The following is a 15,140-nucleotide window of genomic DNA, read 5'->3' as shown; positions in this document are numbered from 1 at the left end:
CTTTAACCTCTCTCTCTGAAGTAGTTTTACAAAACAGTCGAGGGTTTGACCTCCTCTTCATGAGAGAAGGGGCCTTTTTGCTGCATTGAGGGACGAATGTTGTTTTTATGCCGACAATAATGGAGTTGTAAAAGAATCTATGAGTAAATTAAGAAAATGCCTTGAAGAGCGTCAACGAGAGACAGAGGCCCAAAAAGGGTGGTTTGAGTCTTGGTTCACACAGTCCCTGTGGTTAACCATGCTTTTATCAGCCTTGGCCGGTCCATTAATAATCCTAATATTATTGCTAACTGTAGGGCCCTGTTACCTCAATCGTGTAGTTTCCTTTCTCCAAGCTCAAAGTAGACAAGTTAAACTTATGGAAATCAGACAACAATATACCCCACTAGCAGACATAAAATGTGACACCCCACAATGTTCACTTTTATGATTAAAAATAACCAGAACAAGAAGTGGGGAATGAAAGGTTAATAAAATAGGTATTTGTCACTTCCTGTTTTTCTGTATGCTTAACAAAACACTGTTGAAATCTTGAGAACTGTTTGCTAATCTTGTTCCCAGAATGTGCTGTCCCCAACTGCCAAACTGCATAATGTGCTCCCTCACACATTTCCACACAAACTGCCCACTTGCCCTGACCCATCAATAAACTTCACTCCGTACCCTCTCCAAAGAAAGTATATAAGCTCTGCTTAAGCTGTTCTCAGGGCTCTCTGCTAAATTCAAGTTAGCTCTGAGCCCCAGCATGCTGGACCCCCAATAAATCCTTTGGTGTTGCATGAGACAGTCTCTATGTGGTCTCTTCCTCCGACGTTCGCCCGACCTTTACATTGGTACAATAATAAGTGTGAACTTTGCTTTTTGTGTCCAGAATATTAATGTGATAAAATGTATATGTAGGTCAGGTGACATGAGTATTTCTTCCACCAATTCTGGGAGTATAATTTTGAAGACGTACAAATTAGTATTGGGGGTATAAAAACGTGTAACCTGTGTCTATGAATATAGAGATAATGCATGAATTGACAATACTGTGTATAAATAATATAACTTGTTCCACTTTAAGTAATGGATAGAATTGATATCTGAAAATATATAAGAAATCATATATTGATATACAATCATTTATTCCAACCAATTATACATCTAATGGTAATATTAGGGTTATGGTTCATCAAGTAGGGTGTGTGAGATTTACTTCAAAAGTAATTATGGAAATCGAAAATAATGTGTTTGAAAAGAAGTCTCATGAAAAGACCAGTCAAGAAACATGGAGGAATATATGTGTTTTGAAGTAGAAAGTGATTGAAAGTGAAACAAATGCCTATAAATGTGCGAACTTGTGGATGAAATATATATATCCAATGATGTGCATAATCTAAAGAAATAGTAATGTACCAGTGTTGAAAACAAAATGAACTTCAACATACACATCATGTCCAATAGGAGTCTACTTGCATTGATGTTAAACTGGGTCAGTTACCTTAGAAATATTAGGATTTGTATACACCATTCACTGAAGTTAGTTTTCAGTAGTAGGAAACAAATACGTATTTCAGGTGGATGAATATTTCTGAGAGTAATCTTGTGGAAAGATGATTATAAATCCGCATACATTAATATGAAGGAATTTAGGAAATGTATTTTAAGTCACATATATTTCACGTTTTGAAAAATCTGCAGAGTATATATATATATATACAAACACACACAGATATTAAAAAGTAGCAGTATATGCCAATTGAAATTCACCATGAAATATATATCATCCACAGATCAAAAATATTCATTGTACTGAACATGGATTTACGTATAATATTGTTCAGCTAGGAAGCTCACCCAAAGGTTGAATTTTAAGTTCCAACAGCGTTTAGGAGGAGTGATCTCTTCTCACAATTTGTATCTGCCATGTCTGCCACCACACAATAATGTGCGTGTCATACCAGGTAGGATTCTACGTGTGCATATAAAAATACATGTGCTGAATAGGCTAGAGAGAAAGGGAGACAGGAATTCACATATTTATTAACTTTAAAAACACATGGAGAAATATTTCAACAAAAAATTGAATACATTTATAACTCCTGCCCTTTATAATTCAAAAGGCAAGTCCAAATATACACCCTACTTCCTCTGAACTGCTTGTATTTCTATTCTGTTTGGGTTATTTTTCTCCATCATATTTGGATTAGTCGTGAGAGTCTAGTAGGGTATGGGTTAGTGTCAGGGATTCAGTATTTTGAATGGAAATTTGGAAAGTGAATCCAATGTGTATGCAAATATGTGGTAAACAAAAATCTTCTCACTTTCATCCAGAACAATGCCTTGACAATACATTCGACCCAAGTAAGACACAATTAGAGGAAAAGATTTAGAAAATCTGTGAATACATAACTGGAATGGAAAATGCTAAGGAGTTTATATGCTTGGAGTTGGTAGAGCAGTTACCAAAAGTGAGGGACAGGGTAAAAACTGCACAAACTTGGATCTCTCCTGGCCTAAACACTACTCGAGAAACTACCTCTGAGTTTGGGATCTTGAAATATATTTTGTTGAAGGGAGCTTTAGCTTTCTTTCTAGTGAGTCCATCAAAGATGGGTTTGCATCTATGTGTCACCTAGAGGACATAGTTTCTGATTTTCCAATGAACATGAGGCAGGAGTGCTGAATTCTCTCTTTGTAGATAAACTGTGGCCACTGGGGGCTAAGTGTCTTCCCGTGTGGACTGTAAAGCCATTTGGAATTCCTCCACTTTTCCTGGTGTTTCTTGCTGCTGCACTGGATGTTTGGTATTTGCTTTACAAAATACAAGGAGTTCAACAAGGACATAGTGCTGTAGGGAGTTCTATCAAGTGTGGTGGGTCAGGGTCTGCAGGAGAATGCACCAACCAGGCTTCTATCTCACATAGCTTGCCCCCTTGACCATAGCAACCTGATTCTGAACATTGCCCTGAAACCTCTGCATATAACAAGATGCCTTTACATATAAGGGTCTGCTAGCTGCACCATGTCAGTCACAAGCCAAATGGAAGCCAATGGCAGAACCACATGGACCCCCCACGGATGTTTTATCACACACCTGCACACCAGTGCTCTAGGCCCACTACTCAGCAGCCTCCAACTTTCTGGCATCTCTATTCTACACCATTTTCATGAAACCCAATCAATCAAGGCACTGTCTGGTACATTCATGATCAGCAACAGAATATCCAAAGGTTCTCCAGTGCCACCTGGTAATGTGAATTTCAAAAATTTTATGGTATTTATCTAGCCATTGTTCAAGGATGGTGTTGGAGTCACTGTGGGTTTCAATTTATTCAGGAACCAGTAAAATTGAGGAAGCTAATTTCAATGAAAGCTCAGGAGAACCCTCACAGGCAAGGATTCCTAAGAGTGGCCAAAACGTCACATGAATCCAGGCCCATTGAGGTCTACAATGTGAGCTCCATGTGTGTTTTGTCTCTCAACTATGGCTGCCAAGTCTCTAAGAATAAAATCTTGTGATATCATGGCTGAGATTCCCAGTGGTCTGTGGAAAGCCACCCTGGGCCTTGATCTCAGTTTCGAAAGGTGACCCTCATGCGTGGCCTCCTAAAATCCCAACACTATTTATTGCAATACTTCTCTGAGGTCAGTTCCAGAACTCAATCTCTAAGGGGAATCACAACAGAGTTCAAGCCCAGGTTGACCCAGTCATCTCTTTCAAAATGCCACTCAATTGACCACAATTAAAACCAAAACACTCCCACATGACCCTCATCTTCTTCCATATAGACACTCAGCATAACCTCTGGCTGGAGGTTTCCATGAGGGGCACATCCAAAGACAGTTTCCAAAATAAGCTCCCTTTCCCCTCATTTGCCTAACGTCATTGTGGCCAGGACACCCTTCCTGTGAACCAGGAGTGATCAAATAAGCCTGCTGTTAATACTGCTCTGCTTCTCCAATTTGAGGCCTACTGACTGTCAGGTATAGATTCTTTATGTGATTTGGAGTCATGAGGAAACCCAAGCACCTCTGCAGGGCTTTGAAGAACTCATTTGACCCAAAGGATCCCTATTCTCACTTGATGAAGGTCAGGAACCTTAGAAAGGAAGGCATGAGACTTCATCCACAATGACTGCTCTTTTGGATATTTTGGTTTTGGATGCACACATGGGATCTTTATTTAGATCCATCTGGTGCTGACAATCTAAGCCACAACCTCACACAGGGCCAAGATGCTGATTCAGACACATCCCATTCCAAAGCAATTAAGCAAAGAGCCACAGGTAATGCCCATTCATTTCCATTTGAAAACTATTTTCTTCAGGCTTCACAAAGTGTGGCCTGAGGCAAAGACATTCCTGACATTCAGGACAACAGAAGAACAGGTAAGCAAAAGACCCAAAGCAGGGTTTCTCCACTGAGACTTTCCTGGTCACACTGATATCTGAATTTTCTGAGATTCTCCCATTATCTTCAGCTATTCAGTACATAGCCATTTCATAGAGCTTGGAGGTGGTTCATATCTTGGACAGAAAACCATGAGCCTATTCTGGAGAGTTATCAGAATTCAGGAAGAAAACTGGAACTTAGGAAGACAGTAGGTGTTGCCCATCTATAAGGCAAGCTGCAGTCCATTCATAAATTGGGCAGGATGAATGCTGGGAGCTTTCTACTATACACGAAAAATCCATTGATGCATTCTCTTTTCTAATGTTTACAGCCTCAAACACAGTGGGATACACAGACATAGAAACACTCGCCTTGTCAAACGACATACAAGAAACAGTCCACTCTAAACCAAACAAACCGACTTTGCTACCTATTTTCAGAACATGAGATAAAACCACACTCACACGCACACCCAAAAAGGCACCTCTTTCCCCCAAGGAGGTCTGTGACTATAGGGAGTGTCCTCTGACTTGTGGGCCATACTATGTTCCCCCGAAATGGCCTTTGCTGTCTCAGATCTTGTCTCCTTGTCCAACTCTGTGAAATTGTCAGGAGTCAGTGGTGAGCAACTACCTGCTTTCCAAGGAAAGGCCCCTTTTCAGAGCTCTCCTGGCATTTGGCCATCCCCACATCAGTAGGTACCAAGAAAGCCTGACACTGTACTTGGTAAATACAAGCAAGTGAGCCCACTTGGATTAGGACTGGGACTGGCTCTGGGTGCCTGGCTTCCTGCATCCCAAGTTCAGAGAGTTCCATCACCAAGGAAGTTAAGTAGGTCAATTCCTTCAGGAACTGAATGAGGTCACTGCCTTGACAACCACTTTGTCCTAACAGTTGCTTCCAAGGGTCCCAGGAGATAGAGGCTGCCCCTACTTCCTGTGAGACTTTTACAAGTTAGAATGGTATATCAACCATAGGCACCCGGGAACAGCTCTCCACACAAGTCTGGTTTGGTCCATCTTCTCTACATTAAGAAGAGACAGGCTGATTCAGACACATCCCTTCATCCTTACCAGGGTGTTTGTAATGGAAGATGATTTTGCTCTCTTAGGTCTTTCATAGCTGCCTAGATCTTATTAAGGGATCATTTCTGCATGAACCTTTGAGGTTTTCGGCAGGTGGAAAATCCCATATATTACTATATTGTAAGACCAACTCTGTCCCTGCTCTTCTGTAAAGTTAGATTGAGGTAACAGTGTATGGTTCGGGTTAATAACAGGTTCGATTTGGGTTTGGAATTATTCTGCGAGATGAATAATGGTATTGGGAACGTGTAATATTTACAACAATATACAGGTGAAATATAATTTTGAAAACAGAAATCTAGGTGAGATTTGAAGCCTAGTAAGGCATTAGACACTTGACTGGGATACTTAGCTTTGAATTATATTCTGCACAGATGTCTCAGATAAATCAAGATACAATGGCATTGGACCTTTTACCTTGGATGATTGAATGTCTAAGATAACATCCAGTCAAAAAGGGATAGTCGGTAGGATTAGGAAGATAGTTGGTACATTTAGAAAGAAGAGTGAGTATAGGAGCGGGACCAAAAGTTCTTTAGCAATAGGGTTTAGGGTAGAGAGTGAATGTAAATGTCAGCCCATGTGAAGAGTCAGTCAAAATAATGAACTGGAATAATATATAGGAAAGAAGATATCAATAGAGACATTAGGAAATCAGGCAAAGTATAATGTGAGTGATAGGATTAGACATTTTCAACAGGGTTGAAGTTGAATATATAGTCTTAGGGAGAAACAAATGTGTAGTCACCAATAAATTTGACATTTGAGAGCATTAGGCATTCTGGACATGGATGATTTTAGTAATCCATGCTCACTTTCCACGTAGGCTTTGGTACAATAATAGGTGTGACCTCTGCTTTTTGTGTCCAGAATATTCCTGTGATAAAATGCATATGTAGATCAGGTGACATGAGTATTTCTTCCACCATTTCTGGGAGCAGCATTTTGAAGACGAATAAATTAGTATTGGGGTTACAAATAGATGTACCCTGTGTCAATGAATATAGAGATAATGCATGAATATACCATACTGTGAATAAATAATATAACTGGTTCCAACATTAAATAATGGAATGAATTTGTATCTGAAAATATCCAGGAAATCTTCTCTTGATATACAATCATTCATTCCAACCAGTTATACATCTAATGGTAATATTTGGGTTATGGTTTATCATGAAGAGTGTGTGAGTTTTGCTTCAAAATGATTATGGAAATCGAAAATAATGTGTTGGGAAAGAAGTGTCATGAAAAGACCATTCAAGAAACCTGGAGGAATACATGTGTTCTGAAGCAGGAAATGATTGAAAGTGAATCAAATGCCTATAAATTTGTGAACTTGTGGATAGAATATATATCCTATGATGTTCATAAACTGAAGTAATAGTAATTTACCAGTGTTGAATCAACTGAACTTCAAAATACACATCCTGTCCCATAGGAATCTACTTGCATTGATGTTAAACTGGGTCAGTTACTGTAGAAATATTAGGATTCTATGCACCATTCACTGAAGTTAGTTTTCAGTACTAGAAAACAAATATGTAGTTCAGGTGGATGAATATTTCTGAGAATAATCTTGTGAAAAATTGATTATAAATCCACATACATGAACATGAATGAATTTAGGTAGTGTACATAAGACACATATATTTCATATTTTGAAAAATTTGGAGAGTATATATATATATATATATATATATATATATATATATATATACAAAAAAAATCACACACAGAGACAATTAAACGTAGCAATATATATGCCAATTGAAATTAATCATGAAATATATATCTACCACAGATGCAAAAATATTTATTTTACTGAACATGGATTTATGTATAATGTTGTTCAACTAGGAGGCTCACCCATAGTTTGAATTTTCAGTTCCAACAGCATTTAGGAGGAGTGATCTATTCTCACAATTTGTATCTGCCATGTCAGCTCACCTCACAAGAATATACGTGTGATACCAGGTAGGATTCTATATGTGCATATAGAAATACATGTGCTGAATAGGCTACAGAGAAAGGGAGACAGGTATTCACATATTTGTTAACTTTAAAAACACATGGAGAACTATTTCAATTAAAAATTAACTAGATTTATAACACCTACGCTCTATCATGCAAAAGGCAAGTCCAACTATACACCATGCCTCCTCTGAACTGCTTGTATTTCTATTCTGTTTGGGTTATTTTTCTCCATCATATTAGGATTAGTAGTCATAGTCTAGTAGGGTATGGTTTAGTGTCATGTGTCCCAGCCAGCAGGACACATCACCGTGGGCGTCGAACCCAGTTGGGGAGCAATGAAGGGACAAAAGACATGAGAGATGTCAGCAATAAAGGAGTTCTGATCATGCTGCAAACTTTTATTTTTCTCACAGTGTATTTATATGCTGTGAATGGGAAAGCTCTCTTATCAGCAGTTGCTGGATGTCTTTATAGAGTGAGATAACCTCAGGATATTTCAGGAAGACAGATGGCCGCAGGATGTCTTAAGGAGATAGATGGCTGGGTGATGTCTCCTAGGCAGGATGTCTCCCAGGGGGCTGTTTCTTGTAAGTGTCAGGCTATTCTTTGAAGGAGAACTTCCTTCTAGCCCCTGACCTCTCCCCCTTTCTTATATAAAATATTTAACCATACCTTACTGGCCAGTGTTTTAGGGGATGATAGAGGGTCTGTTTCTCTAGAAGGCCTTAGAATATCTCCTGATCCTAGCGAGCATGTTTACTAGGAGATTTTGCGGTGGCCTTGGCATGTTTTTGGAGGAGACGGCTTTCAGGGAGAAGCATGCCAACCGCCATGCACCAGAGCGTGTCACTCAGAGGTCTTGTGTTTTGAGATCCGTGAATCCATCCTCCTGCAGTCCTTCCTGCACCCTCCTACATTATTATGGCCTAATGTCCTCACTCCATGGGTGCGTCCTCCCCTAAGCGAAGGGGCCCATGGAAAACGAACCCTTATGGCAATGGCAGAAGATGGTTGGTCAGAGCTGTTACTTAGTGTTTTATGTAAGAAAGTGAGATCTGTGGAGATGTAAACTTAAGAAATAAGCCTGTGAGAAGGGTAGAACATCCTTTTAAATGTTGGCAGTGCGGTCTTCCATCTCCAGATGATGATAGTGGACCTGTATGGGCTTAGAGGCCAAACTATTAATCTGTTCTTTAATAAAATGTACCAGCCTGTTTATAATGCAGGGTACTATGGACACCATTAAAAGTAAACCCAACAAATGGCCTAATAGGGGAAGAAGGTAAGGTAGAAATCCATTATACCCAATTCAGAGGGGATATTCAAATAGTTCCCTTCATCTCTTTTCTAGATCTTCTTGAAGCTCCTTAATTTTAGTGCATACTATGTCTGATTTATTGGCAGAAAAGCAGCATCTTTCCCATAAGGCCAAGCAAATTCCTCCCTTGTTAGCTGTCAGCAAATCTAAGCCTCGTCTTTTTTGAAGAAACACTTCTTCCAGGGAGTCTATTTGGTCCTGCAAATCTTTAATGTTTCCTGATAGAGTTTGTACATCATTTATAAGTTGTGGAGACAGGCGATGGTAAGAGTGTATAGCCGTGCCTAAGCCAGTGTACCTGTGCCCACAACAGCTGTTATTCCAAGGTTGGCAATGAGTGTTAAGGCCTGTATTGCCCGCCTGTGTCTTTTGACTAAGGTGTCTAGGCTAGGAATGGGTAGAGGTTTGTCTCATGGGACAATAGTTATATCAGTGAGTAATAAGGTAAGAACACAGCCACCGGTCCAATTTGCTGGAAGCCTGAGGAAGGCCTGGTTTCCTCCACACATAAAAACTGTGCCATTGGGGGGCAAAGAGATGGGGTGGGTGAGGAACAATTTTGTACTGTTGAGCAATTTCCAAAAGAAGAAACTCCACATTCAATATCATAGGTATTATTCTGCATCGCGCCTAAAAGACATAATGTAAAAGTACCTATGGGCTGTACTTTAAAAGGAAATCCGGGTTGGCATGTATTATAATTTTCTATAATAGAATTAATAGGAACTGCCATAGGCATGGTTGCCCCTGTTGTCATGCAGAGCCAGCAATCACCAGCCAGGGTGGGATTGGAATTATTAAGCAAGGATAAGGTAGTTTCCAAAATTTCTAATGTATTGGTATCTAAACCTGGGAGCTGGGATTTAGGCTACATTAAGTGATGATATGTGAGCTCAGGGATTTGGGGTTTCAAAAGTTTGATTATCTGAGTATGCTTGACAGCATCAGTGGGTCCTCCACCATGAGAGAACTCTGTAGGGGCTTTAATGGGCCAGCAGGAGGGTTTACCGAAAGTGCCTTGGCACCCAGCTGACTGTAGCTTGGTGTATTTGCCTTCTCCTCCCCGGTCAAAGAGAACAGGGGTATAATGAATAGTGGTCCCCCCTGCTGCATGAGTTTTAGTTAGGGAGGCTTCAAAAAATTGTTCTCCCTGCTTGTTAACACTAATTGAGGGCGACACATAACAAGAGTCATGCATCGCCTGGGTATGAGTACAGGTTGCAGAACAATTATGGAGAGCTTTACTTGTACTAGGGGGAATAATTTTTGGCTTGTTAACACATACCCATTTAGGCTGATGAACTCCTCCGAGTTTATGGTCAACCTCGGCACAGAGGTAAGCCACTTTATTAATGCAGTCAGCAGTCTGGGTACAACTAGTGGGAGCCTGAGTCCAAGATCCTCCCTTGCATTCGCAGGGGTCGCCAAAAAGGTACTCCAAGATCTTGGAAGGTGGAGGACCAAGGCCTCCATGTACAAACCTGTTCAGCAGAAGTGCCTTAAGCAGGATCCTCACACAGATTGTTGGCTGCATCTGAAAAAAAGGAAAATTTGTCCACAGGGGGAGGGCCTCCATCCCTGTGTTGAGGTAAGTCATTAACCTGTTTAACCAGGCGTTCTGGTAACCATCTTGGGGCTGCTTGCTCTTGGTCCAAAACACAAGCTGAGCCTCATCCACAGATGAGGACAGGACGTGGGCCTTTCCATTTATTTGTAAGGGGATTGCACCACATAAAAGGTGGGCGAACAGAATTGGACGAGGGATGCCAGTGTCTGTCTGCGGCCGAATGGCCTTCACTGTCTAGGGTAAGAAAAATAAGGACAAATAATGAATGGTGAAGGCGATGCCTGGGAGTGGTAAATACAAAGGCAGAAGCCTTAAAGTGGGCTAGCAAAGTCTTTAAGTTAAGGTGGGCACGTTCCACAATGCCTTGGCCCTGAGATTTCTATGGAATTCCAGTAGTATGACAAATATGCAAGGTAGCACAAAACTGTTTAAACTTGGCACTGGTATATGCAGGACCATTATCTGTTTTAATATGTATTGGTTTACCCATTACGGAAAAGGCTGAAACAAGATGAGAAAGGACATCTTTGGTAGCCTCTCGAGAATGTGGTGATGAAAAAATAAAGCCGCTGAAGGTATCTATAGAAACGTGTATATATTTGGTTTTTCGAAATTCTGGAAAATGTGTAACATCCATTTGCCAAAACTGATTGGGCAGTAATCCTTGGGGGTTAATTCCCAAGAGTTGAATGGGGAGGGAGACAGCGCAACCAGGGCATGCTTTTACTATCTCTCGTGCCTGTTGCCTGGTACTTTTACAAAGTAATCGAAGGCTCTGGGAATTTAGATGGTGAAGATTGTGTAACTCCGTGGCCTTTTGAATGGAGCCAACAAGAATTGGAAAGATGGAATGAGTTGCTGCATCAGCTTGGGCATTACCTTGTGTTAGAGGGCCGGGAAGATCAGAGTGTGCCCTGATGTGTCCTAAGAAAAATGAGTGTTTTCTGGCCTGAATTAGATGCTGAAGCTGGTCAAACAGAAAGGCCACATTGGAAGAAGCCTTCATGGTGGGTGAAATCTCCAGCAGGGGCACAGAATGAGGAATGTAGGCACTGTCTGCATAAATATTAACAGAATTATCAAAAAATGTTATAAAAACTTGTGTTGTGGCAAACAATTCCACAAACTGTGCTAACTGATAGACAGTATCAAAGGTGGTATCAAAGGTGGTTGGCTGGTTATTGACAACAAAGACCGCATGGCCATTACTGGAACAGTTTGTAAAGACAGTAAGGGCTTGAGGAATGGGAGCCTTTTGAGTAATTTGGGGAAAAATAAATGGATGTAAGTGGACAAAATGTAAAAGGGGGTTATTGGGGAGGTGGTTATCAATTATTCCCAAAAAGCCTGATAGGGCAATACCTCATTTTTCCCCTGTCTGTAGTACAAAATTGGGTTTGGTTCTTAGTATATGGAATTATAATATTATCAGGGTCTTTGCCAAAATGTTGTCGAGAAAGCAAACGACTTTTAATAATAATAGAAGCTACCTGAGCAAGATAAACAGTAATAACCTTGGAGGATGTGGTGGATAAATGGACCCAAAGCAAGGGGCAGTTTTTTTTTAAAAGTGTGGATCTCACTGCCAAAATATTCCTGTGGGTGTATGAGGAGTGTGTAAAATAACCAGAACCAGAGGAAGGTTATAAGAAATTTGTGTAACAAACTGTTGGGCAATTGCTTCTGTGACTTGGTTTAATATATGTCATGCCGTGGGAGTAAGCTATTGAGGCAAGGAGGGGTGGGAATCACCTCTCAAAATATCATTAAGGGGCAAAAGTACACAAGTGGGTAATTTTAAATATGTTCTTAGCCATTGAATTTTCCCCAGTAAGTTTTGAAAATCATTAAGGGTGTGAAGATGGTCCACACGTAGTTATATTTTAGGAATTTGGATCTGATTATCTTGAAGTTAAAGGCCCAAATAGGTATAAGGGTCCTGTGTTTGAACCTTATCAGGAGCTATCTGTAGTCCAAGGTAGTGAGGATTTTGTAAAAGTCCAAGTAACAATTATTAAGGTCATGGGTATTAGGTGCAGCAATTAACAAATCATCCATATAATGTAAAATATTAATTTGTGGCCATTGCTCTCTCAGAGGGTCTACTGCTTGAGCAACGTATTTTTGGCAACGACTGGGTCTGTTGGCCATACCTTGGGGAAGAACCTTCCATTGAAATCTCTGCATAGGGCCCTGAAAATTAATGTGAGGGAGACTAAAGGCAAAATAGGGTCTATCCTCAGGATGTAAAGGAATGGTAAAAAAGCAATCTTTTAAGTCAATAACCATTTTACAGTAGTTTTTGGGAATAGCCACTGGTGTAGGAATGCCTGGCTGTAGTGCTCCCTTCGGGTGCATAACTTTGTTAATGGCACACAAATATTGTAAAAGGCACCACTTGCCTGATTTTTTCTTGTTAACAAAAATAGGAGTATTCCATGGGGAGGTTGAGGGCTCTACATGGGCGGCTGCCAGCTGTTTCTGCACTAACATGGAGGTAGCCTCCAAATTTTCATGGGTAAGGGGCCACTGATCCACCCACACAAGAGTCTGAGTCTCCCAAATAATTTTATCTCCATGGGATACAGGAGGGTCAGGGACCGACACTAAAAAACCGAATACCCAAGTCCATATGTATTTGTTTTTTGTATGGATTGTATAGGCTCAACCAGTCCTTGTCTCAGTCTCACAAGGCCTGTACCAGGGACAAAATTCATACGAAGTATTTGATGAGTCACAATGGAATTGGGACTGGCAAGAATAACTTCCATTTGACTCAAAATATCTTGGCCCCATAGGTTAACAGGGAGGTCAGGAACAAGGAAAGGAGTGACATTTCCATTATTTCCCTCTTTATCAGTCCAGCTAAGAGCCCTAGAGCTGACCAGAGGATTTTTTGACTGTCCTATCCCTTTAAAGTCTGTCAAGGATGGGATGAGAGGCCAACCTGATGGCCAGTATTTTTGAGAAATAATTGTGGCATCAGCTCCAATATCTAGAAATCGTTGGAATTCCTTTTCTTCATTAAGTAAGGTAAGGGTTGGTGTATTGTGAGAAATGTGCTGAACCCAATACATATCAGAGGAGCCCAAGGAGGCAGTCCCCCACAGTAGGTTTGTGTGGTGGAAGTGCCTCCTGAATCCAAGGGAAGGAATATTAATTGTGCAAGTCTTGTTCCTGCGGGGATGGCCGCAACTCCATTAATAGCTGTGGACAGTATTTTTATTTCTCCAGTGAAATCATTATCAATAATGCCAGGGAAGACCTGAACACCTTATAAGGTAGTAGAGGCTCTTCCAAGAATAAGGGCACACGTATGAGATGGAGGGGGGCCCATAATTCCATTGGGTTTTATCTGGGGCCCTTGCATTGAGTCTAATATTATATTGGTGCAGGCACAGAGGTCAAATCCTGCGCTGCCTGGGGTGGCTCGTTGGACTGAGGCAATTGTGGAGAAAGATTTTGAGGTAGGTTGAGAGTTTGGGAGGGAACAAACCTTATTCTTCCTGGGTTTGTCCTGGGCGAGGTCGGGGCCAGGGGCTGGCCCCGCAGGGAGTTTCCTGAGAAGCAGGAAGAAATAGGCTGTGCGAGGACATTTGTCTTAGATCTACACTCACTGGCCCAGTGATGACCTTACCACATCTAGGGCAAAGGGTAGCTGGGGGAGGTTTAGCCTCAGTTTGAGAAGACACTATTCCTAGGCTTTGTTTGCCTGTTGGATAATCCTGTGTAAAATGGCCAGGTTGTTTACAAGTAAAGCAAGTGTGAGCCAGGATTGTGAAAGGCCTTGGTAAAGGTGGCACCTAGGGCGAGACCCATGGCATGGGCTGCACCCACCCCTGCACAGAGTCTAATAAAGTCAGAAAGTTTCCCTTTATCCTTATGTGGTCGAAGAACATCCTGACATGCCGGGTTGGCGTTTTCAAAGGCAAGGTGTTTTACAAATGTGCTTTTGCTTTCGCTTGGTCCAAGCAAGCATTCTGCGGCTAGGTTAAGCCTGGGAACAAATTCACTATAAGGCTCCTCGGGCCCTTGTCGAATTTTTGCCAGGGAAGTGGTAGCTGAGGCCTTATGAGGGAGGGGTCTCCAAGCATGTAAGCCAGCAGTCTGAATCTGCGCCAGAAGTCCAGCAGGGAAACGTGCCTGTTCAATTTTAGTGTCACAAGTTACATTGCCCACTAGCTTAACATAAGTCCAGGATTTAGAGGAGGATTTAGTTAAATATTTTGAGCAGTTTCCTGACAGTGCTCTTTGAAATCTGCATTCCATAACAGGAAGTCTCCGTCACTGAGGGTAGCTAGGGCTAGAAATTTCCAATCATTGGGAGTAAGCCATTATGCGCTGTGGCTTTCTAATAAAGCCAAAGTTTAGGGCGCAGTGGGGCCATAGTGAAAACAAGCCTTTTTAAGTTTTTCAAGAAAATTCAGGCTTAATTTTTTGTAGAAACTCTGGGTTCCTTCCTTCCTAGTGATTAACTTCTCATCCTCTGAGTCCTGATCTCCTTGATCCATTTCCCCGCTTCCTCCTCTTGATCCTCTTGACCTCAGCCTGGGCAGGCTTATCTATCTGACTGTGGGTGACTGGGAAGGTAAGAACAGCCTAATGGAGCGGGCTTAGCCTTTGTATTAGACCGCCCTGGGCCAGCTTGCTTGACTCTGTGCCTAAGGCTAATGAGCAGAGCTCAGAGTCAAGGGATCTTAATTCTTTTAAAAGTTGGATCTGTTCCCGTCTATGTTGGAGAGACTCTCATAAGGGAGCCAGGTTAGGCAAGGGAAGTGGGGAAAAAATATTTGGGGGGGAGCAGTTGGCCCCTGAA

This window comes from Callospermophilus lateralis, chromosome 18 (assembly GCF_048772815.1).
Source record: "Callospermophilus lateralis isolate mCalLat2 chromosome 18, mCalLat2.hap1, whole genome shotgun sequence".
NCBI lineage: Eukaryota > Metazoa > Chordata > Mammalia > Rodentia > Sciuridae > Callospermophilus > Callospermophilus lateralis.
This window is presented reverse-complemented; position numbering follows the sequence as displayed.